The following is a 24,097-nucleotide window of genomic DNA, read 5'->3' on the forward strand; positions in this document are numbered from 1 at the left end:
AGCTCTACAGTTTCTGTAGATCAGGGATTTGGGAAGGGCTCAGATGGCCGGTCCTGGTTCAGAGTCTCATGCAGTTGAAATGAAGCTGGGACCACAGTTGGCCTTTTCAGCAGGTTGTTGTGAGGATTAAAAGAGATGTTCATAAAGCGTTTACTGCTGTGCTTGTCATGCCATCAGTTTTCAAAATAGATTAGGTCTTGTATATTTTTGTGTCCTTCATGAAACCTAGCTTAATATTCTGCATATAATGGATTCTTTGTAACAGTAACTTAACAGATAAAATAAGATAATGGAGGTTTAGGAACCATTTATTCCTCATCTCATTGTGAATTTCCAAGGATATTTTGGATTGAATTTATTGATTAGGTGTAAGAAAAAATTAACTATTTAAAGATAGCACTGAATGTCACAGGCAGAGATGAGGGCATTGCATTTCTGTCACTTAGGCCTGTTTTCTACTCTGTAAGCCTAACCACTACTTCTTTTTCTTTTTTTAAGATTTTATTTATTTATTAGAGAGAGAGAGCATGAGCAGGAGGGGCAGAGGGAGAGGGAGAAGCAGACTCCCCATTGAGCAGGGAGCCTGACACGGAGCTCCATCCCAGGACCCTGAGACCATGACCCGAGCCAAAGGCAGCTCCCAACCGACCTAGCCACCCAAGTGCCCCTAACCACTACTTCTAACAAAGTTTAACTTGCACTTGTATTTTCCCAGAAAGTTCATGTTGTGTCAGAACTGACTCACCCCACAGAGTAGAACTTCCAGTTCTCATTATTTTCAGTTCTGCTTCCATTCAGCCAAACAGTGGGTCCTCATCTGGCCAAGAGAAGACAGGACTTTCTGTGGATTTCCGAGATTGACCTTTCCTATGTTTGGAGAGATTATTTTTCATTGTCTTAGAGGAGTGGCATTCTAATAGATCTACCCAGAGAGCACTGCCACATCAAACTGCAAATTTTTAGAACTATTGGGAGGAGCTAAAGATTTGGGAGGCTAAGGTAAGACATCCCCTGAGTGGTGCTCCATAATATTGGATCATTCCTCCTCACCCCTGCCTCCTGCTGATTGCATTTTTGAGGTGCTGATAGAAAGAGAAGGACAAAGATGCAAGACCTGTAATTGAAAAGTATAATGATGGACTTGAACTAGTTTTTACTTTTGGCATATGTTTAAAGGAAGAGAAAGGACACAAACCCTCTTAAAAATGCCACACACTTTAAAACCTGACATCTGACTAATCTATGGATTGCCACCATTGGGGATCAGCCCAAACTGACACCTTGAAAACATTTTGGGGTTAAGAAACTTCCAAAAACATTTCTTAAAGTCATTCTCTTGGCACCTCATAGAATCTTTTCAGAAAAGAAAATCTGCTCAAGGCAGGTTTTTAAATTTTGTTTTGGTTTGGATTGATTTTTGGTCTGGGAATATGTTACTTATATAGACACCCCTACCCCTACCCCTGATCAGTTGAAATTAGTCCCTGAATATGAAAGCAGCCACAGGTCCAGGGAGGCATTCCTTTCTGGTTGGATTTGCAGCTTGTGTGTTAATATGTTGCAACATTGAAAAGGCATAAGAGAGCATCACAGATGCAATGCTCACGAATGGTTTCCAGTTAGTGGAGAATAAATAGACTTCCAGAGAGAAGGAGTATCAGAGAAGTCCCAATATTGGTTTCTGCTCAGAAAACCAAGTCATTCTTCTGCTGTCCTCTTACTTTTCATTACATTGAATGGACATTTCTATAAGGAATGAAATGAACTGAAAAAAAATGTGTGTCATTTCAGACATAAAATCAGGTTTCGATCCGGGTGTCAGAGTAACGAAGACTTGCATTTCATAAAGAGCCACCCCCTCCCTTTTTTAATCCACTTTAGAAAATGCTAGCCTGGAAAGGGATTGACAGTGTCAGAAGAACTTGAGCAATGGTGAAAAGTTTTAGTCTCTAACATTTAAAAAAATGAAAAAAAGAAGTTAATGCTTTGCTTTTAGCAAGTGTAAGAATTTACTTATTACTGCTGTTGGCATTTAGAATTTGTTTCTATTAGTAAGAGTTAGAAAGCTTTTTTACATGGAGATATTCTAGCTGATAAATTTGGAATCCTAGAATTCAGGGAATTTAGAATTTGCGTCTGGTTTCAAAATGCCTTCTTAAAAATAATATTTCATGTGTAGCTTGCTGTGAAGTTAACTGGATTATGAGGCTGTTTCCTTTTTTATGTCAGCTGGACTCTTCTCATTAATGGCTTACCCCCCTGGTTCTAATGTTAAGTGGATTTGCGCCTTTAACAGAGCCCTGTGTTTTAAGGGGCAGACTTCTGTTTTGTATTCTCAGGTTACCCATTCAAGACTTCAAAGGCAGGCAATTTCCAAGAATATGTGGGGTAACTTCAAATAGGTTCCAAGAATCATGGAAGGTTCTAGAACTTTGAATTCTCAACTATGAATCTGAAAGATAAATGCCTATAAATATATGTGTGTCTGAGTATGGGGCTGCTATATTAACTGAATGGATCACAGAGTAAAACAGGAGGAAGGGATTTCTACTTCAGGGAGAAACTTTTGAAAACTTACAGGAAAAAAAAAAAGTAAAGTCCGTAATGCTGCTTATGGTGATCTGGGCCCCACATGGATTGTGGGAAGCCTTGGACTTTGGTCTTAGGCTTTCCTTTTAAATGTGCCAAGGTGTTCCATTTTTATGGCTTAAATCATGTCCTATCGTGTATAATTTCTTACTTTTTAGATGTCTTTTGGCAAGAACATAATTTTAAGAGCTACTGATTTGTAGGTGCAAGCTTAGTGGTTTTATAAGTTTTCTTTTTTGGGGGGTATAATCTATGAAGAAGGTGTAAATTTTTTTGTAAAAACTTTTTTTTTGCTGTTTTGATCTACTGAGCCCCTTCTCCGTGATTCAATGGCAAACTGTAATGAGAACATTAACCACAAACAAACACACATTTTTTCTGCGATATGGATGTCAGAACATTTAGCCAAGTGATGCTAACTTGCAGCATAGAACATTGTGCAAACCTCTAGGCTGTTTGCATGGGGGGAGGGCAATTCTGGCTTTTGTAGAACTAACACAGAATCATAATCTAGGTGAGATTTGTGCTAATGCTCAATTTTAAGTTTTAGGTTAAAATTAGAAAACCACAAAGTCATGTTAGAACCATTTAGTGGCATTCAAGGTTGCTCTTCAAAGATGAGGGAGAAGGTTGAAATTGGAAATTGTCAAATAGTTGACAGTTTCAATCCAGGACCTTCAAGCTGTGCTACCAGGAAGTACCTGCACAGACCACTCCATCTTCTAGTGAGACGTGTTTCCTTTCCTTCTGGGCATTCTTTTTGGAGCCAACCCCACAGCCCCGCAGCCCTGCCTATCAGTGACAATGCAATTTTTCTTATTAATTTGAAGATTAGAGGGAAGTGGGAAGCAATTTCTGAGGCAGAACAAGACAGTTTGTGTGTGTATGTGTTTGTGTGTGTATGCATAGATCTGAACAGTATCTAATGAATATTTGATATAAAGAAGTAGTCCTTCAGCTGTGATGCACAATTACTGCTTGATAATGCCAAGGAAAAAGACTCTTAATACTTATTACTTATGTTCAGAGGGTAACAGTTGGTTTCTCAAAGCACTGTTGGGGTATTCTGAGAATGTGTTTTCTCCTTCTAAAGCTGGGGCAGAGTTAGGGCAGGTCTGGGTAAAATCATAGACTGTTGGCTTTAAACCCATGGTCACCCTTGCCTTTCCACACCCCCTTCTCTTCCTCTCCCTTCTCGAAACCGCCTGCCTCAGGGAAGTCCTTATAGAAGGATTCCCCCTTATCCTCAGAGATACAAAACTTTTATTGTGCTTATTTTCTTATGTTCCCTCAGAAAAATAGTTCTTTTTCATGTAGAGCAGTAGTGCCAGGAAGTAAGAAATACTGTGCTTTCCACAGAGGTGCGTGCATTCTGTCAATCAAACACAAATAACCACCTCAATAACCCATAATTATCACTGACAGTATAGTTCACACTTAACGTGTAATCATCACAGACACTGGTTTCATAATTAACCCCCTGACTAACCGGGGTGAGAAGTATAGCAATGGAGAGGGGTGTGTTGTGTAGCCCAGTTGCCAATGCTATAGGCGAGTTGATCCACCCTTCCTTGGTCCAGAGAGGAAGGTTGTAACTCCTCCCATCCCCCACTAATAAAATATGCATCTGCAAATGTTCAGATCGATCATGACTGTGACTGTGTCAGTCCCTAAAGAATAGTCATCTCTGGTTGTTCTTTGGGGAGAGAGCATTCCCACAGTTCAGAGTTCATGCAGCAAATCACAGGATGCGTGGCCAATTTGGAAATGAGAATAAAAGAATCCAAGCTGTAAATTCTTGTTCCTTGAGAGTGATAAGGTAATTTTAAATGTGTAGACATCATCCTGGATAAAGGAGGCCAAAAGCTTTCCCAGAACCTCCTGTGGTTGAGAGTCACTTCTAATGGTAGATGTATTCAGGTTGGAGTCATTTTGCCCTGGTGACCATCAGCATAGGGAGCACTGGGCTGACAAGAGGACTGTGGACAAAGGCTGTGGAAGTAAGTGGACCGTAAGCCTGACCCAGGTGTTCTAACTTCTGACACCATTGCTCAGGGCTTCCTGTGACTAGGAACACATTCCTGAGAGTACGAATCTAGGTTTTCCCCAGGAGCTTCCATCTCTATCCTTAGCCTCTTAGGCTGCTCCTTCCTCTACATATAAATAACATTCTCTGCTTTTCTCTCTCTTTTTTTAAATTAACATATAATGTATTATTTGTTTCAGGGGTGCATTTTCTCTCTCTTCCTCTCATTAGCATATATTTAGTTAGCTACCAACTAGCCCTATGCTGGGCAGTAGGGACACAAAGATGACAGGGCACAGCCTCTGCCCCCAAGGAGTTCATATGAGGGACACACACGTAAACAAGTAATGTCAACACACAATCGGAAAAGCTGTAAAAGAGACAGAGACAGGCATTGAATCATGGGGAGGGACAGTAGGGACATGATAACTTCTCCCGGGAGACTTAAGGGGAGAGGTAGCTTGGTAGAAGAGTTGATGTTTGAGATGGGTCATGAAGGATGAGTAGAAGTATGCCAGACAGAGGAGGAGGAAAAGTAAGGTGCCCATTTGGCAAATTTAGATTTTATTGTGTAGGCAACACAAATCCATTTAAGAAGGGAGGGCATGTGGTTGGAGTATTAGATAACTCTAGCAGCAGTTTAGAGGGCCCCTGTGGACACTCTAAGATAAGGAGACAATGAGGAGGAAGATGTCATGGTCTAGTAGGCCAAAGTGAAGACCTGAAATAAGGTAACAATTCTATGTGTATATGAGAAGGTGGATATGAGAAGGTGGATAAAAGTGATTTCTGAGAAGTAGAATTGACAGCTGTTAGTGATAGATGAGATTTGAGATTCCATGGCTTTCAATTCATGTGGCTGGATAGACGTTGTACTTACTCATTCATTCATTCATTCATTCATTCATTCAACAGATACTTATAAAACACCTGACATTTGTAGCACATAAAGATAATCAAGATGAAATTACTCTCCTCAAGGTCTTAATTTTAGCTTGGCACAAGAATCATTTGGGAGATTATAGAAATTCCAGTGCCCAGGTTGCACCTCAGGCCAATTAAATTAGATACTCAGAGGGTGGGCTGTGTTTGTGGAGGGAGTGGAATCCAGCATTAGTAGTTTTAAAATTTCTCCAGGTGATTCCAAAGTGTAGCCAGGGCTCCAAGGAATCACAAGCTAGTCAGTCAACATAACATTGCAAAAACAGTGTGATAAGAGCTATAACAGAAATTGGGACATGGTCCTCTGGCAGTAGAGAGAAGGACCATGTAGGTCTGCCTCCTGGCTCGGGGCAGCCATCCTAGAGAAGGGGCTGCTTTAGTAGAAACTGGGAGAATGGGGTATATTTTCCAGGAGTTGAAGAGGGGTGGACATTCTGCTCCAGGGGGCAGTCCTTGCAAAGGAATGTGCCTGGACAGAGATGAGTTGAGGAGGAACATGGTGAGGGAAGAAGAAGGTCACAACACATTCTACTTTTGGAGGATGATGGGCCCATGGGACATCCAGGAAGAAAGGTCTGCATCAGTTGGCTCTATGAATCTGGAGTTCAAGAGAAGTGAGATCTGAAGGCACAGCGTCAGGAGTCTCAGGTTCATGGTTGAAGCAGTGGGGCACAGACAAGATAACTCAGGACCAGTGGGTGCACTATGTATAGCCCTAATGAACACTGACACTTACTTGGGATCCAGCCTCAGAGGAAGAGCAGTGCGGAGGAGAAGGAGCAGGGAGGGAGTGCGTTCATCTTTGAAGATGTCTTCTAGTCTACAGCCTTGCTCATCTCCCCGGGATTAATTCCAATCTGGTTATTGTCAGATGTTAGTCATTGCATAATTCTAAGTTCTCTTTATACATGTGAGTGGGGAAATTGCCAGCAAAGGCCATTCACTTGTTATTACTATTATTTCCATGATGAAGAGAGCATCATTTATTCAGACAAAGTCTAAACAAGACACTAGGGGTGTATACCTTCCTTGCCTTTAGGGGTTCATAAAAGTCAAACCATAAAATATAAACATGTTCCTTAACCACCAATTGAGAAAGTTGAAGCTACTCAATGAAAAAAACTACCTCTTTTCTTAATTATTTGTCTTCATTTTCAGTCTTTATTTCCATTAGTCACTGTCTTTCCTTTAGTTACTGTTTTTGGAAATCAAGTTTAGAAGGTTAGGTGGAGAGCAATGGAGTTAAGGAGGAGAGAGAGATTTTTGAGTATAGGAGGTGCTCTTCTGATTAATTCAACATGTATTAAACATCAACTACTTGGTTAATAGAGTATAAATTTCCTGGTGGCAGAGAAGCAAATATACTCACTATTGAATCCCTAATCCAGGTTCAGGCACATAGTTTATGCTCAATAAATGTTTGTTAAGGAAATGAATTTAAAAATGCAAGCTGGCCTGGTCTGTACTTTGACCACAGAGAGAAAGACAAATCCAACACAGAGCTTGATTTCAAGCATTTTGTAGTCTAATGAGGTTGGGGGAATCAGAAGTCCCCAAATTGTTATAATACACATTGGAGCATGATGAATTCCTTGTGGTCATACAAGCTCAGTTATAGGGATTTAGAGAAGGGAAAGTATATCACAGTAGGTGGGAGTTAGGGGTATAGCTCAAGAAATATATGACAGAGGAGGAAGTGTTGAAAATGGTCCTTAAAAGATGAATGGGACTTAGGCAAGTAGGAAAGGATCAGGAAGAAATGCCTGGAATGAAGGCAGACTGCAGCACATCCGTATAAGAGTAGATGTATGAGAAACTTGGTGGCACTTAAGGCTGGACAGGTGGGTTATGGATGACTTTACCTCCTTTCCCTGAACACATAATGATTTTTCATTTCTTGAGTAGGAGCAGCCCCGAGCTCCCCTCAATCCTTCACAGGCAAAGGCATTTCCCACAGAGATGAGCCACCCAAGCCCAAATGGGCAAAGAAGAAAAGAGGGAACTTGTCCCCTCCCCTTCCCCTGCCTGTCCCAGAGAGTTCTGAGGGAGACTGAGCAGGGCCTCCATCTAGGTGAGGAGGGAGGGCAGGGAGGAAAGGCTGTGTGTGACGCGTAGGTATCACTGCCCTATAATACCGTGAGCCCTGGCATGGAGGAATTGTCTCATTTAGCTCTGCTAATGTCTCCTCCCTCCCTCCCTCGGCCCCAGAGTCTAACATATGGAAGAACTTCAATAAATATTTGATGAATGAATGTATGTGAATAAAGTTCAATAAACTTTCGTGTTTTACTTTCGGAGTCCACCTATAATGAGGTTAAAAAGGGCTTCTGTTAGACAGATGCAGGATTTATTTCTGGGAAGCAAAGATGCTGCAAAAACCTGGCCAGGGTGTGTTGTGATGTTTGCGCGGCACAAAGCGCTGCCAGGTATGGGATTGGGGGTGAGCCAGACAGAAGTCTGTGTTTGCTGCTCATTCTATTACCCTGAAAATCATATCTGGTGATGACAAATTTATGTCAGTCCTCCACCTAAAAGCTTTAATTACATTTTAAAATTGTTATTATTTACTCAACATTTCTTCAAAGCTGAATGTACCTTTAAAAAATAATTTAAAGTTTCTATAAATAAACATGAGGACTTAAAAAATTTTTTGATCTTTTAGAAATTTAAAGTAGCTACAACTTCTCTTACATATTTAGTATGTAAATCATATGTACTATGTAATATTATGTAATATGTAATTATGTAATATTATGTACATAAATACATATGTAATATGCAATAGCATTTTAATTCTTAACTCATTGAAAGAAGATAGTAGGAGAACTTTCATTAATGATTTTAAGGCCCATTCATCTAGAGTCTATTCATTTGTAATCCATAAGGTATAAAATATGAGTGTTAAAATATATCTGCTAAGTACATTGCTACCCTAGGGATGGTCAGGCATATTCTGCTTAACAGGGTGACAAGCAAACTGATTTTGGAGTGTGCTTTGGTGCTCTGAATACTAACAGTGAAGGCAGTAACAAATGAGTCTTCTCGGGCACCAGGGTGGCTCAGTTGTTGGGCGTCTGCCTTCGGCTTGGGTCGTGATCCCAGGGTCCTGGGATGGAATCCCACGTCAGGCTCCCTGCTTAGCAGGGAGCCTGCTTCTCCCTCTCCCTCTGCCCACCGCTCCCCCTGCTTGTGCTCTCTCTCTCTCTGTCAAATAAATAAATAAAATCTTTAAAAAACAAAACCAAAAAAAAATCAAATGAGTCTTTTCTTTTGTTAGAGCAGTTCCAGGCCCTTTGAGCTAAAGGGTTTTCACACTTGGGCACAGTGTGCCTCTCAGGGCTGTGTGGATGGGCAGGACAGAGTGGCTGAAAGGCCTGTTTTGTGGTCCTCAGCCTTGGCCTCTCTCAGACTTCCATCCCAGGCCCCTGGACAGATGGCACAGGCTGGAGGTGGAGGCTTGCGGGGCATTTCTTCCAGCACTGAGGTCACATTTGGCCCAAATAACAAAATCTCCACCAGTATGAAGGCAGCTGAGACATGTCTCTTCCCTCGCACTGACACCCTCCCACTGTAAGAGAGCTGATGAATAAAAACTGGTCCCTGATTTTGACAAGATTGCTAATCCCTGCTCTGATAGAGACTTTGCTTTCCTTTCATCCTTATTCTGTGGCATAACATTGCATTTGTTTAAAAGCTTATAATAATTTTAAGGTTAGGCTGACCTCCCCAACCATGGTAAATAATAACCCTTGTTAAAACTTAAATGATATATTTATGGTCTTCACTGCAGAGAGGATGCATTCACAACTTTAGTTGAATTCTTCATCCATTCTGTTGGTCTTATCTCTGGAGGTCTTTGAACTTTTCTTTCCAAAATTACTTTAGAACCAAGGTAGAAACCCACCTAAGGATAGAGGAGGCCCCATATCTCATGAGGGGCAACATGAACAGACTGGAATCCTCTGTCTCCAGGATGAGACTCATGAGGTCTGCTGATAAGATTTGCTTTCTGGCACAAGACAGTTTTCAGATCTGTGTTTCTGTTCATGATATTCTAGAGAGGAGATTTATTTGCAAATGTTTTTATTGGATTCTCCCAAGAGCCATCTGATAAACTTAAAAGTACCAGCATTTCTGTGGTTATAAGACAAGTGTCAGAATGTTTATTCATTTACTTTCTCAGTGTTATTTCTACTCCATTTCCTAGTCCTGTTTCCCTCTTAATTCAGAAATGGAATTCAGAATCTCATAATCAAGTATTTATTATTAATAGAAAAGCAAGCATCTTGAAAATGTCTCCCAAATCTGACCAAAATCATTTAAGTAATGTGGATGACAGTGGACTCTTAACTCAGATTTCTCAATTATAAAAGTTTGCAGTGCATCTTTTTCAGAAGAAGGGTTTTGAATCTAATTTTATGTAGATGAGGCAATTAAGATGTGGGGAGATCGACTGGTTTGCTGAAGGTGATTAGAGACGTAGCTATTAAATTTTTTTGTTTTTTTGTTTTCCCCCTAGGCTGCAAATGGAAAAGAACACATAGGCCTTCTCATATTTCACCCATGAATATTATAATCCACAATTGTTTCACTTTCTCTTTATTTTTACCACATGCCCATAGGGATTTTCCTGCCCTTACCTTTAAATCTGAGCTCCTGAGGAACACTTCTCATCCCACTTGAGGCCATTGCTCCCAAACATGCTGTTCTGCTGCTTTCTTTAGTGACAAGCAGTTGGTGTGGGCTTCACAGGGGTATCCATTTCTCAAAATTATAACCTCCCTGTTACATCAAGGGGACTGAGAGGCATTTTATAAAACTTTCCAAAACTGTTTACACTGGTGATCATTATGACCACCAACTCTATTCATTGCCATCTTGGATCGTTTCTTGCGAATAAGAAAACTATTTCACTCGCTTCTGTTTGTCATTTGTGACAATAGCAGATTCTTGTTGAGGAGAAATGGGACTTTCTGTTTTTAGGCTTAGGACTTCCTTAAACCTTGCCTCCTGAGTTTCCTGATACATCCCCCCCCCACCCCCCGGAGAATATTTCAACAGTGTCCTCTCTTTTTGTTTTGTTTCATTTTGTTGTTTTGTGAAAAGACTGCATGGGCATTCATGTGACTGGTCTGCTAAGGCCACAGTGCATTTTTCAGTGATAACTCTCAGTGTCCAGTTTCCTCCCACAGGCCTAAAACAACATAGATCTTCATTTTGGGGTTAGAACTTCTCTCTGGGATTGCAGCTCATTTCTGAGCCATATAATTCATGTCCACTAAAGGAGAAATTCTCCTCCCCCAGCGGGAGGCTCTGGACTGTATCTCAGGTAGGCAGCATTTGCTGATTTTAATCCTGATGTGCCTGCCATGAGGTTTCTGAGGGTGTCCTGGAGAGATGCTGAAAATCTTCTCAGGTACCCACAGTGATTTTGCTCTTGAGTGCTGCCATGAAGGGGTTATCAGGGCTCCTCTGTGGTAGATCCTGATTTCTGGTATCTGTAAACCCGCCAGGATCACCACTGCCTCAAGCTCCCTCTGAGGGTTGTCCTTTCTCTTCCCCTAGTCCATGTGATAGAGGTGGTGCTGGACATTGTTTGAGTCTCGAATCAAGCTATGTGAGGAGTTTGGTTTTCTCTGTTATGTCAGCCAATAAGTGATCTTTTCTTGCTTAAAGTGATTTGGTCACTTGCAGCCAGAACCCTGTCTGATAGACTTGGATGGTAGTCAAGAACTAGGGTGTGTGTGTGTGTGTGTGTGTGTGTGTGTGTGTGTGTGTGTGTGTTTTCTTTCTATTCTTCAGGAATAGAAAAAAGGATGAGGGACTCACCCATTCTAAAAATGTTCATTGGTAGATTAAAAAAATTACTTAGAATGACAAAATATGATTAGTAAATTTTCTAAAAAGCCTTGTGAGAGAACAGAAAATAGAAAAGAAAGTGAAACAGGGGCACCTGGGTGGCTCAGTCTGTTGGGCATCTGCCTTTGGCTCAGGTCATGATCCTGGGATCAAGTCCTGTGTGGGGCTCCCTGCTCAGTGGAGAGTGCTTCTCCCTCTGTGTGCCACTCCCCCTGCTTGTGCTCACTCTCTGTCTCAGATAAATAAATAAAATCTTAAAAAAAAAAGAAACAGAAACAGAAAACAAAACAAAAAGACTTCTAGGTATACAGGTCACTTACAATCACAGCAAAAGGTTAGTGCTTTACATGTTTGTATCATTTAGTTAGTCTTACCCAGAGTCTGTTCCAGGTTATGTCCACAGTTTGACCCTTTCTATGTCAACTATTTAATAATCTGGTACAAAATATAGGGTTTTTTAAAAAGATTTATTTATTTTTATTTGAGAGAGAGAGAGGGAGGGAGAGAGAGGAGAGCAGAAGGAGAGGGAGAGGCAAACTCCCTGCTGAGTGCAAAGCCCAGTGCGAGGCTTCATCCCAGAACACAGAGGTTATGACCTGAGCCGAAGGCAGATGCTTAACCAACTGAGCCACCCAGGCACCCTAGTTTGGTGTTTCAAATAGACTTTGTTTTGAAATGTGGTTAGTTTCTTTGACCTTGGGCAAGTTTCCTCACCTCAACATTTTAGGGGTATTGTTATGGACATAGCATACGTGGAGTGTGTCTATTGGGGGCTGGAATGAAGCAAGCAGTCAAAACCAGGAGTAGCTGCTAGTTATTATCACTGCCTTTACTCTGACCATTTGCTAGAAGCGTGTGTCTTGTTCCAGGTGCTCCTGTTTTTGTGGGTCCTAGGCAGGGAGCTGCCCCTGGCCTCAGCCTCCCCCTGTCACTGGTCTCCCCTGATCATGTGGAAGTTTAGGGACCGCTCCTATTGATTGTAACTACCAACAAAGTGGCCACACCCAGAAAGTATCTCTCCTCACTAGTTATATCCGGGCTTCTGATTTTCATTATAAACAAGGAAGAACATAAAATTTAGTTACTTAAGGCAGAGCTCAGTGATGAAACAATAGGAAGTGATAGACTTGACTCCTCTCTGTGTGAACAGTTATGTCTATAATCCTGCTGACCAATATTTAAAAATCTGAAATCACCCAATGGTTAATTAATATGATTCTATTATATGCTACCTCAAGGTTGGCAAGTGTAAGACTTCTGCGGGGCCATGTCCCACATCAATTGTAGCTGTTTCTCACTGAGCCTTAACTTGGTCTCTGAGTCCTTCTCAACTCAAAACACCTGGCAGATACCAGTAATGGGGTATAATAAGCTGACAATATGCCCCCTTCAACCGTGGGTTTCTGCAATTTTGAGATTTTATTATTGAAGTTGCTTACCTAGTTTGAATGTAATGCTTGAACACTTACCTATTTTGGCGGTGGTTGGGGGAGACTTCTGGACTTTGCATTTTAAGTGGGGACATCGGGGCTGAAGATAAAGATTCTGACTGAAGGAGAAGAACAGCCAGCATTGAGAAGAGTGGAGGTCCAGAGAAGAAGATCGGAACGCTGTGCTAGGGGATGAAGGAAATGGACATGGAGAAAGGTCTGGCGCCTCGGTGTTCTCTGGAGGGCCAGAGAAAACTGTCTTAGAGTTTGGGAACAGTTTTGTTGATGTGTTGACAGCTAAGGTTAGAGTGGCATTTCCTTTTGAAAACCCCAAGTGTGTAGAAAATGAATTCTTGCTGAATATTTCAGTTTCAGTTTAACTTCTTCCTGTGTAACCAAAGTGTGTGTGTGTGTGTGTGTGTGTGTGCGCGTGTGTGATGTTTTGTTTGTTTTTGGCTATATGGAGTCAGTTGTATCCTAAAGAGGGGAAATCTGACAAGACAGAAGAAGTGATGCAGCAGGAAGCAGATCACCACAACAGTAGTTTTATTTTTATATTTGTGTCATGAACGGACAGGAGACAGAGTCTAGCACATTTGGTTGATGGGGCAGCAAATGTGGCCAAGGTGGATCTCATGCCATCTGTGTTCTCAGACTTTGGTACCATCTCCTGCCTGGGGATAGTCATTTGGGGTTGGGTAAAAACTCTAGCAAATAAAGATAATTGGTCACTAAGAACCCTCTAGAACCTCAAAAGTTCCAAAAAAGTGATGTGAGGAAGGATTAGGCAGGGACATTTTCACTTAAACTTTAGCTATAAAATTACCAATTTACCAAACAAGTACATTAGGTGGGAATATAAAAATATTAGTTAACATTTCATCACCTGTTTATATATATATATCTGACTTTGTTATTATTATCTTCATTTTACAGGCTCAGAGGTTTTGGGTATCTTGCCCAACGTCATCATCTTGTCAGTGACCAAGCTTTGATTAAAAGTGGGTCTGACCGATGCTAGAGGACAAGCTCTCAACCACTCAACTATGCCACCTTAAAAACTGATTCAACATAGTAGTTGTTAAACACACACACACAAACAGACACACACACCCCAAATTAGGAGATGATAGCTGAAATAATATATAGAACAACTGCCACACTTTCTAAAGTGTACTCTTTCAATTGAACATATGAATAAAAGCTAACTTTATTTTTTTTTAAAGATTTTATTTATTTATTTGACAGAGAGAGAGACACAGCGAGAGAGGGAACACAAGCAGGGGGAGTGGGAGAGGGAGAAGCAGGCTCCCTGCAGAGCAGGAAGCCCGATGCAGGGCTCGATCCCAGGACCCTGGGATCATGAGCTGAGCCGAAGGCAGATGTTCAACTGGCTGATCCATCCAGGTGCCCCGAATAAAAGCTAACTTTAATTAGTTGTTCTTATAATCTTGTTGGTAGAACAACAGTTGAGTTTTTCTGTTGCTAAACTATATTTGTGCCACTCAGATCACAGTGATTTCATGCAGCAGGGGATAAGCTAAAATTCTTCTGGATAACTTCATTGATGGGAATGATAATACTCAAATTCACCAGGTGTAAGTTTAGATGTTCTCGGAGCAGATATGCTTGCAAAGTGTGAAGAGTAGTTTGCTTATGAGAGGAGTGATTATGGTAACCCTCAGATTGTTTGTCACTGGTACAAAGTGTTAGAGGAAGCTGTGCATCTTAGAGGAACTGGAAGACTTTTTTAAAAGGAGATTTGTATCATCTATTAATAATGTCTTTAAAAACTTTGTCTTAGTGAGCAAAGACTTTTCTCTAGAAAAATCAGAATATGAGGTTAGGAGCACATGTGTGTCCTCCATCCTTCTTAAATGAATTCAGTTTGCAGAATGTCTGTTTCTTCTGCAAATATAGGAAGCAGCAGTCTGTGCAGTCAGTTATGAGGGATGGTGGGCAGGTGACAGCATGTAACATTTCTGGGTTCTGACAGTCACAGGAGACACAGGACCCAGAACTTGCAGCAAGTGGGTGTGAGGCTCCTCCTAAGCCTCTGGACCCAGCCTGACTTTTGTGACCGAGTGGGCCAGAACCACGGACCATGGCAGCAAGGAGGTTGGAGCCCAGGTCTGAAGGAGTGATACCTCCTACAGGAAGGACCACCTTGTCTTCAGAGGATTCTGGCTGGCAGCTGGAGGTCTGTGGGCAGGCATTCTGAGCAGTGATTGCATACGCTGTCTTACAGAAACCACTTCCTGCCACATCTTCTCCCCAAACTATAACCTCCAAGAGAGAGGCAAGCCACTAATATCATGGATTCCTTAAGAACAGTAATATTTGCCCCTCCTCTATGGTAATTCACAGAACATGTCACCGTTTTCATCGTTTGCTCTGGTTATATATTAATACCTAACTTTTATGTATTGCAGTCAGCTAGTGTGTGTGTGTGTGTGTGTGTGTGTGTGTGTGTGTGTGTGTGTGTGTGTGTAAACACATGTGAATACAAATAACTGATCTCATTTAATCCAGGTAACTTTATCAACAGTATATGTGTGTGTGTATATATGTATTTACATATATAATAACTTTATAAAATAGCACATCTATTATATTAAAGAGGAAACTGGGACACAGAGAAAATGAGCCCCAAAGGTTGTAGCTAGTGAGTCACATAGTCTGGATAAGAACACAGGGTTCTGACTGTGAGTCCAGGGTCCTTTGGATTCCCCCAGTTTTTTGTTTTTTTTTTTAAGATTTCATTTATTTATTTGAGAGAGAGCACCAGCAGGGGTGGGGGGAGAGAAAGAGGGAGAAGCAGGCTCCCCGCTGAGCAGGGAGCCCGATGCGGGGCTCGATCCCAGGACCCCAGGATCATGAGCTGAGCCGAAGGCAGACGCTGAACCCACTGAGCCACCCAGGCGCCCCTCCCCCACAGTTCTGACTCACCGTGAAGGCCACTGAGTGCCCTGGCATGCTTGAGTCAGGACCTTCTGGGGATATTTAGCCAGCTGGCACAAGTCCTCAAAATAAGAGAGTGACAGTGCCACAAAAGTGTGTGCAACATGCCCGCCCCACCCCCATGGTGTCTGACTGCACTGGGCTCGACTCCATTTTTACAGGCTTTGGGTAGGCTTTTGTTGGCTGACCTTCCACAGTGGGGGAGTTTAGTCCACTGGTCAACAACATATGAGTCTATCTGATGTGGTGGGAAGATGGAGGAGCTAAGCTGACCTGGGTTTGAATCCGGGCTCTGGCACTTATATGACACTTCTGTGTCCTCTGTGACCTGGATTTGCCACTCTGTGACATGAGGGTGGTGGTAATTTTCAGAACTGGTGTGGTGGTAGGGGATTCATCGGTGCTTATTCCTGTTTCCAGAGGCACAAGTGGCCCCAGAAGTGGACAGTGGGGTCCTGCTGGGCCATGGCCTGAGGGACTCGGTGACCATTCTGGACTAGAGTGTCAAAGATCTGAGCGTTTCTTCTGTCCCTCCTTCCCTGCGAAGCTTCTGGCTGTCTCTGCCTACCTTTGCATTCTGCCGATTGGAATGGCTGAGAGGCTCTGAGAGGTTGTCAGGGTCCCCCTGCTGCTCCCGGGCTCGCAGGGATTGCCTCCAAACGGTTAGCTGAAACGTGTACTTCAGCCGTGTGGGCACTCAGGGAACCCTCGGCTAACTGGGGAAGATTTGGGCGGTGGCTTACGTGTCACTGTCCTAGATACCAGACTGGCAGTCACTCCCCACTTCTCGGGCCTGGGCGCAGGGGACCAGCTTGGACGTGTCCTGGTGTACTGTGGCTAGGCGAGTCCTGGTGTACTGTGGCTGGGAGACAACAGAGGGCACCTCTGGCCTGCGCCTGCACCAGGAATGCAGACAGCCCCCCGAGAGCCCGGAGATGTCAAGTAACCCATCCCCCACGGTGGCCCCAGGGACGGCGGCTCCCTCCAGTCCTCCTGCCTCAAAACACGACACGGGTTTCATCTGCATTTGTTCTTGACTCCACCACCTCCCTGTCTGCTGGGGACAGCCCGTTGGTCTTTCCTGACTTCTGAGTGAAGAGGGAGCTTTGGACTCCGAGGGGGTGGTTTCCCCAGAGAGCCTGGGGACTGCATGCAGTAACTCCTCCAGGCCTTTGTTGAGAGAGGCCTCCGGTCGTGTGTGGAACTTTGGTTTATTAAATCTGATGAGTTCTATATTTCTGCCACATGTCACAGATCACCCACGTTGACTGAGCCCTGCCAGAGCTGGGCTGCTGTTAGCCTGAAATGAAGCCAGATTTTTTAAGTGGGTGGGGGTAATTCCAGTTTGGGGCAGTAAATTATATGGTTCTGCTTGATTTGCTTTGCTCTGGGCTGGGAGAACTCATGATGGAACATAGCTTGCAATGTGTGGTGTGTGGAGGGGGGGGTGGCGGAGCAGGAGTGAGGCAGAGGGGAGAAGGAAGAGAGAATTGTCATTTTCTACAGTGAATGGGTTGAAGAGCAGATAAGCGTGTAGCCTCCCTGGCCTTTCTTTTCCAACCTCTTCCCCAGACCAGGCACTCCTTTTCATTTTATGCTTTCAAAAACTTGGGGCTGGCTTTCTAAAATTCCAGGAAGAAACTTGGGGACTCACGTTACCCATGAAAGGTAACAGAATTCCTTATTCTCCCATCTACTTCTCTGCCACAGAGGAAACTCTGGGGATTAGAATACCAAGATATATGCTCTTTAGAGATTGATTTTTCTGTTATGAGGCTGTTGGGCTTTGAAGGAGGAGGCTGGAGGTGGGAGATTACCACTGGTTCCGCCCCACATTTAAGTATGGTCAGTTTCTGGGAAGACGCACATAGAATGGCACAGATAAGGAAATAAGGTTTAAACTTCATCTTTTGCTTTAGTATGTGGGAGGTTAGAATAATCTGGACGTTAGGGGCAGGGGATGAGTATAGAAAACATATATGAGTATAGAAAACCTCTCAGGACCATCATGAGGTTAGGCGAGAAAATGCGGGTGAGTTCTATTGTGACAACAACAGAGCTTAGTAAACATTTTTTTCTTTTTCTTTTTTTTTTTTTTACTTTCAACACAGTTCTGAGGGTGGATTCGGGCTGTTGTCAGGAAAAAGATCCAAATTTGTCTCCTGTGACTTTTCTTTGATGGGGCAGGGCTGAGCTGTCAGACTGAACAGTGTGACTTTCCTGGCCTTGCAGTTCAGTAGAAAGGCCTGTAGTTCTAGGAAGAATTTTTATAGAGAAACGAGGAATCACATTTTGAAGACACTCCGTATTTATAAAGGTGCCCTTCATTTTTTCCAAAACAAGTAGACTTAAATAAGCCCAAGATTGTATTCCTTATTCGGGATCACTCTGCATGCTGTTCCAGGTTTGGAAACCTACAAATAGTTTTAAAAAATTTCACTAATATCCAAAAAGCATCAGAAAAATTCCTAAGTGAATAAAACACTTTTTTCCAAGTTCAGAGAATTCTAAGATATATATTTTGTAAAAATTTGCTCCGAAAATCATAATGTTGGAAAATCTGAGCTGACCAGAATGGTGAAAACTTCTTTCTCGCTGAAACATTTATTTGCACTTGTGCCCACGTGGGACTGAGTTGAGTTGAAGGTGGATGCATCAGAATGACAGAAGGAAATCTTGGGCTTTCTTCTCCACTATTAAATGATTTGTTGAAAGCTTGGACTCTGGTGAGAATCATGGCTATCCAAAAAAAAAAAAAAAAAAAAAAATGAACCGACTTTCTTCACTGATCTCTTTGTTTTGTTCTGGAGGGTAAGTTCCTTGCTCTCTGGCTGGCACCTAAACACCTATCTTAGGTTAAAAAAAATTTTTTTTTTAACATTTCTGCCTCTTATAAACTTGTGGATAAAAAGCTTAAGCAAAATTTTTAGAAGTCACTAGATTCCAAAGGAAAAAAAATATAATTCTTTGACAATCAAAGGATTATTTTTGGAAATCAAAGTGTCAAGCTGGGAAGACTTGCTCAAGATGCCACGAAGTTGCCCTGTTGGAGAATCCTCCTTTTTGCTCACACCCATCTCCCTTCCCATGCTCGGCTTCCCAGCTGGTCCCCCACCTCCAATCCTTTACTCTTCCTAACCCAGGTGCCAGCAAGCACTCTGTTTCTTCATGTTCTCTGCCTGGGCATGGTCTTTCTCCATCAAACACTCAATCTTCTCAAGATATATTACTACAGGAAATTAACTAACAACAGTGTTGATAACTGTTTCAGTTCTATTTTCTGATTCTCTGACTATGCAAATACTTTTCCATGCAAAGTTTTCAGTGACATTTTCTCCACTGTTCTCACAGCCAAAACGTAAACCTTATTAAAGGAACTTATTCATTTGAAATCTCTTGAGTAATAGATTTTGCTCTATGCTATTACATGGAAACTGCTAAATCTTTCCTGAAAAGCACTTCATTATAGAATGCCACATGTATTTCTACTCAAATTTCCTGAAACTGCACCATTACTAAAACAAACATTCATGATTTTCTAAGTATTGCAGAGAGTAAATTGGTGCAGAAATAAAGAATCCTCTTCAAAATGAGAAAAAAATTAGGCAGGCTTTGAAGACAATTGGAGGACCCTACAGCCATCGAAATAAACTGGAATCTTTTAATGGTTTTGCTTATTCTTTTTTTTAAAGATTTATTTATTTATTTGACAGAGAGAGAGAGACAGCGAGAGAGGGAACACAAGCAGGGGGAGAGGGTGAGGGAGAAGCAGGCTTCCTGCCGAGGAGGGAGCCCGATGTGGGGCTCGATCCCAGGACCCCGGGATCATGACCTGAGCCGAAGGCAGATGCTTAACAACTGAGCCACCCAGGCGCCCCAGTTTTGCTTATTCTCATAGCCACAGGATTTATATTATTTAATTCCTTGGACCCTTACATCTTATACACTTTTCTATTCTCTGCATCATTATAACTCAAACCTCATTTGGTTCCCTTCTTGTGCTAGACGACATTGTATATCCCATTGAGCAGGACTTGAAATGGGCAGGAAGAGGCACAGGACTTCATTAGCTCAGACCACATGTCTGCTCTATTTTTGAGAATTGTTAGCTTTATTTTTGAAGTGGATTAGCTTTGAAGGCAAAAGAAAAATGGGGGAGGTATGCCTCAGAGAAGTTGGCAACTTCTCTGACAATTTAAGCTGTAAATAGATCTATATTTTGTCTTCCATATATAATTTTGGACAATGAGTAATTATTTTCCAGCATCCATTAAAGAACATCCCTCCTGACTCCTCCTTATTCCCCCTATTCATTCAGTGCATACTGTCCAGCATCTCAACCTTCACAGCGCTGGTTTAGCCACAGGGGGAAGCAAAGTCATAGGAAATAGTCTTTTCCCTTTCAATTTGTTCACAGTTGCAACCAGGGAGAAAAGCTGTAGAATGGAATATGTTAAGTAACAATGAAGCAATAAGAAAACAAATTATGATATTAAATGGGAGCCACATCAGTGCATTTTGAAGGAGCTCAGAGGGAGGAGAGAGCTCAAATGTGAAGGTGGCAATTTGGTTGAGAGACGAAAGTTTTACGTGTATGTTATTCACACACACACACACACACACACGCACACACACACACACACACACACATTTTCTGCCCTGCTCTGAGTCTTGGAGGGCTTTCTTCCATGGACGGTATTACCGGTTCCTTCGGCTCGCTTGCACTCTGACCTCCTGTTGGTTCAGCCAATGGTAGGCAGCAGCCGGTGAGTGGAGAGTGTGGAGCGGTTTCTCTGCTGGCCCCTCCCTGCTTGGCTGTGACTTTGGCGCAGCTGTGAGGTCCTCTCCACCTTCGGCCACAGCTCTTGTCTGGGCAGCCCCTCTTCCAGGTACTCTTCTCTCCTCTTGCTGTGCAAGTGGAGGAGTTTACAGATCTTCCTTATTGTAATTCCCTAAACACTGACCACACCTCTGGAAAGAGTCCTTTCCTTGGCTAAGGCTTCCAAGTGCCATCATCCTGCCACCTGCTAGGACTCTGATTGACACCAGAGGCTTTCTAGGTGCAGAAAACAGTATGCATGGAGGCCAAGATCAGAAATGAGCTTCGGCACACCCAATCAGACGAGAGGAAAACGCTAAGTGAAGAGAGTATGCCACACGAGGTAAGTTTGGAGACAATGCTAGGGAAAGACATCAAATACCAAGGATGTTTGGAGTCCTCCTGTGAAAAGGCGAAGGCACGGGAGGTTTTTGGGTAAAGAAGTCACATGATAAAGTAGTGTAGAAAAATCAGTCTGGTGGTTGAATATGGATTAGAATAGAGAGACTGGCCATAAGGAAATCATTTGGTAAGCTGTGAGAGAAATTCTGGAGTTCTTGTTGAGGAAGTGTCTTGGTCTGTCATGTAGAGAGCACCCTTGAGAACTTGAGGTTCCAGCCCTGCAGAACCCCCGAGTCTGAAGATGTCCCAGTTTGGATGCCAGCTGAGACTCCCAGTACACACATACATAGAAATGCACCATTGGCTTCTTTTGGGTGACCGTGGCGGGGGTAGAGGACCCCTAAACAACTGGCAACACCTTGACACAGTGACAATGACTGAACAGATGATCCAAGGACTTTGCAGCAAAGAACATTTTAAAAGGACATGTTTTCAGCTTAGTGATATGTTTCAAATTAGGGATCCAAATATTACATTTCTTACAGATGTTGGAAGAGCATCTGCATTTCCCTGATTGGTTTCTGGTGGATGAAGTTAAGCCCCACTGTTAAGTTGACATCTGGGAGCCCCAAAATTTGCGTGATGCAAGTGGTGAAGCTACAAGGTTGTAGGCCCCCCATAAGCATGATCGGTTGGAGATTATGGGGACCTTCCAGAGGCAGGTCTCAGCTTGCCTGATAGAGTCTAATTTGAAGTTCCACAGGCAGAGATGATGTGGGGCAAGATCTCCGAGTGATAGTTGTGGATTTTCCTCCATTTTTTGTGCACATAGTTGGAGTTTAATATTATATAGAGCTAATTAATAGAGAAAAAAGATGTGTAAAGATGTTAAGAGCAGGGTGTTTCAACAATGGGACTATTGACATTTGGGCTAGAGGTTCTAGGGCTAGACACATGTGTGTGTGTATGTGTGTGTGTGTGTGTGTGTGTGTGTGTGCGCATAGGGGGAGCAGTGTAGGAGGTTTAGCTACATCCTTGACCTCTACCCATTAGACACCAGTAGCATTCCACCCTTCTCTCCCAGTTGTGACAACTAAAAAAATGTCTCCACACATTGCCAAAAGTCCTCTGGGGCAAAATCATACCTGACTGAGAACCACTGGTAAGAGAAAGCAATAATGAAAGTACTCTCTTGGGTAAGTTAAAACAATTCTTTGCAAGTGACCGGTGATGCACATTTGCAAGAAACTGAGAGAAGCAAGAGATTTGGTGTGACACAAATAAAACAGAGGAAAATTAATTTCCCCTTCTAGACTTCTAGAATCTAGACTTCTCTATCCTTGTAAGATTTTAGAGACTATCCAGTAACTAGAAATGTCTAGGAACCTGTAGATTATGTTTTTGAACACTGACTCATTAGTTGATTGTGTCCCATTTGTAGGTCACAGAATCATTAGGGGGCCATGATCAGTACTTTAAAAAAAATGAAATAAAACAGAAAATTTTAGATTGTATCATGCAAAGTATGGGTAAATATTGAATTGAGAGGTTGTGATGTCTTACAATGAGTCACAATTAAATTTTGAAAAACACTATATAGATCAGAAAAGAGAAGTACTGATTATTCATTGCTGAGAAGTCATTTGGTTTGGAATAACCTTTGGCTTGATTTAATCTACAATTTAACCACTCTGCTTTAGTGTCTTTCAAAGTAAAGTGATATACTATTTGATTATGAACAAGACATGATATAAGGCTAGGGGCTGTGGCAAATTTAAAGATGAAGAGAATGTCATCCAATCCTTCAAAATTTAAAAAAATGCAAATTTCAAATACTGGCTTGCGATGGTGATTAAGCTTTGCAAGGATTAGTTGACGATGTCTGGGACAGAGATGAGCCGTTGTATGACCTCAGAGACCTCTGAAGGTCAGGAGCACTGGTAAAAACTGCATGGGGAGGAAAGGGGTTGGCTCTACCTGAGTCTATAACCAAAAGGAGATGTGTGAGAAGGGGAGTGGAGAGGGCAGGCAGTCTAGGCTGCTAGCAGAATGTGGGGAAACAGTAAGTGGGCTGGTTTGCCGGAGGATTTTTGTCTGGGCTGTCTAGGATAAATTCTGAATACATGTTGGGGCCAAATTTGGAGGGAATTTCAAGGGGTTTGAGGTTTATTCTTAGTCCACACAAAATCATAGAAGGCTTTGGGGCAGGGGATTCCTAAATGAGCAGGATATTTCATTCATTCATTCATTCATTCACTGAACAGTAGTTATCAATCACTCGTAGAAAGAAAAGAGATGAGTAAGGCAAAAAGATGCATCATATCTGGTTGTTTACTTAAATTTCTTTTTTTTTTAAATTTATTTATTTATTTATTTGAGAGAGAGAGAGAGAGAGAGAGAGAGAAACAGCATGAGAGGGGAGAGAGTCAGAGGGAGAAGCAGGCTCCCCGCTGAGCCGGGAGCCAGATATGGGACTCGATCCCAGGACTCCGGGACCATGACCTGAGCCGAAGGCAGTCGCTTAACCAACTGAGCCACCCAGGCGCCCTGTTTACTTAAATTTCTTAAAGCCCAGGGAGAGAACCATATATACAATTAGCCTCTGGGGAAATAAAGCTAGAAGGCTAGAAGTAATCAGAGGAAGGAGAGATTAATTTTGCTTGATCTTCAAGACTTTTTATTTGTAGAGATGGGCAAGGACTTCATGAGCAAAGTCAGAGGTGAGAATGAAGAATGAGTAGTCAATCTGGTTGTGTTGGGACACTGGTGAGGCTGGGGGTGCCTTGAAAACCAATTGGCATGTGTCCTCCCTTTGGCAGGCAGGGCCAAATTCCAAGATTCTGTCAACATGGGGACATGCAATCAGAGGTCTGCTTTAATGTGAGTAGTCCAGAAGTCATGTGCCCACTGGATCAGAGCAGAGAGACTGAATGATGTAGCATTGCGCTATGAGCTTTTAGTGTACTCCATTCTTCACCATCCCATGAAGTCTAGGGTGAGCCAGGCTTTTGTGTAAATGGGATGGAGGGCACCAGGTGAGCACCCCCAACTTTATAAGGGATGATAAACCATGTTGGTCACTGCTAAGTATATTGTTCATTGAATAAAAGAAAAACAATTAAAGGTTGT

Source organism: Zalophus californianus, chromosome 7 (genome assembly GCF_009762305.2).
Source record: "Zalophus californianus isolate mZalCal1 chromosome 7, mZalCal1.pri.v2, whole genome shotgun sequence".
In the NCBI taxonomy this organism is placed as follows: Eukaryota; Metazoa; Chordata; class Mammalia; order Carnivora; family Otariidae; genus Zalophus; species Zalophus californianus.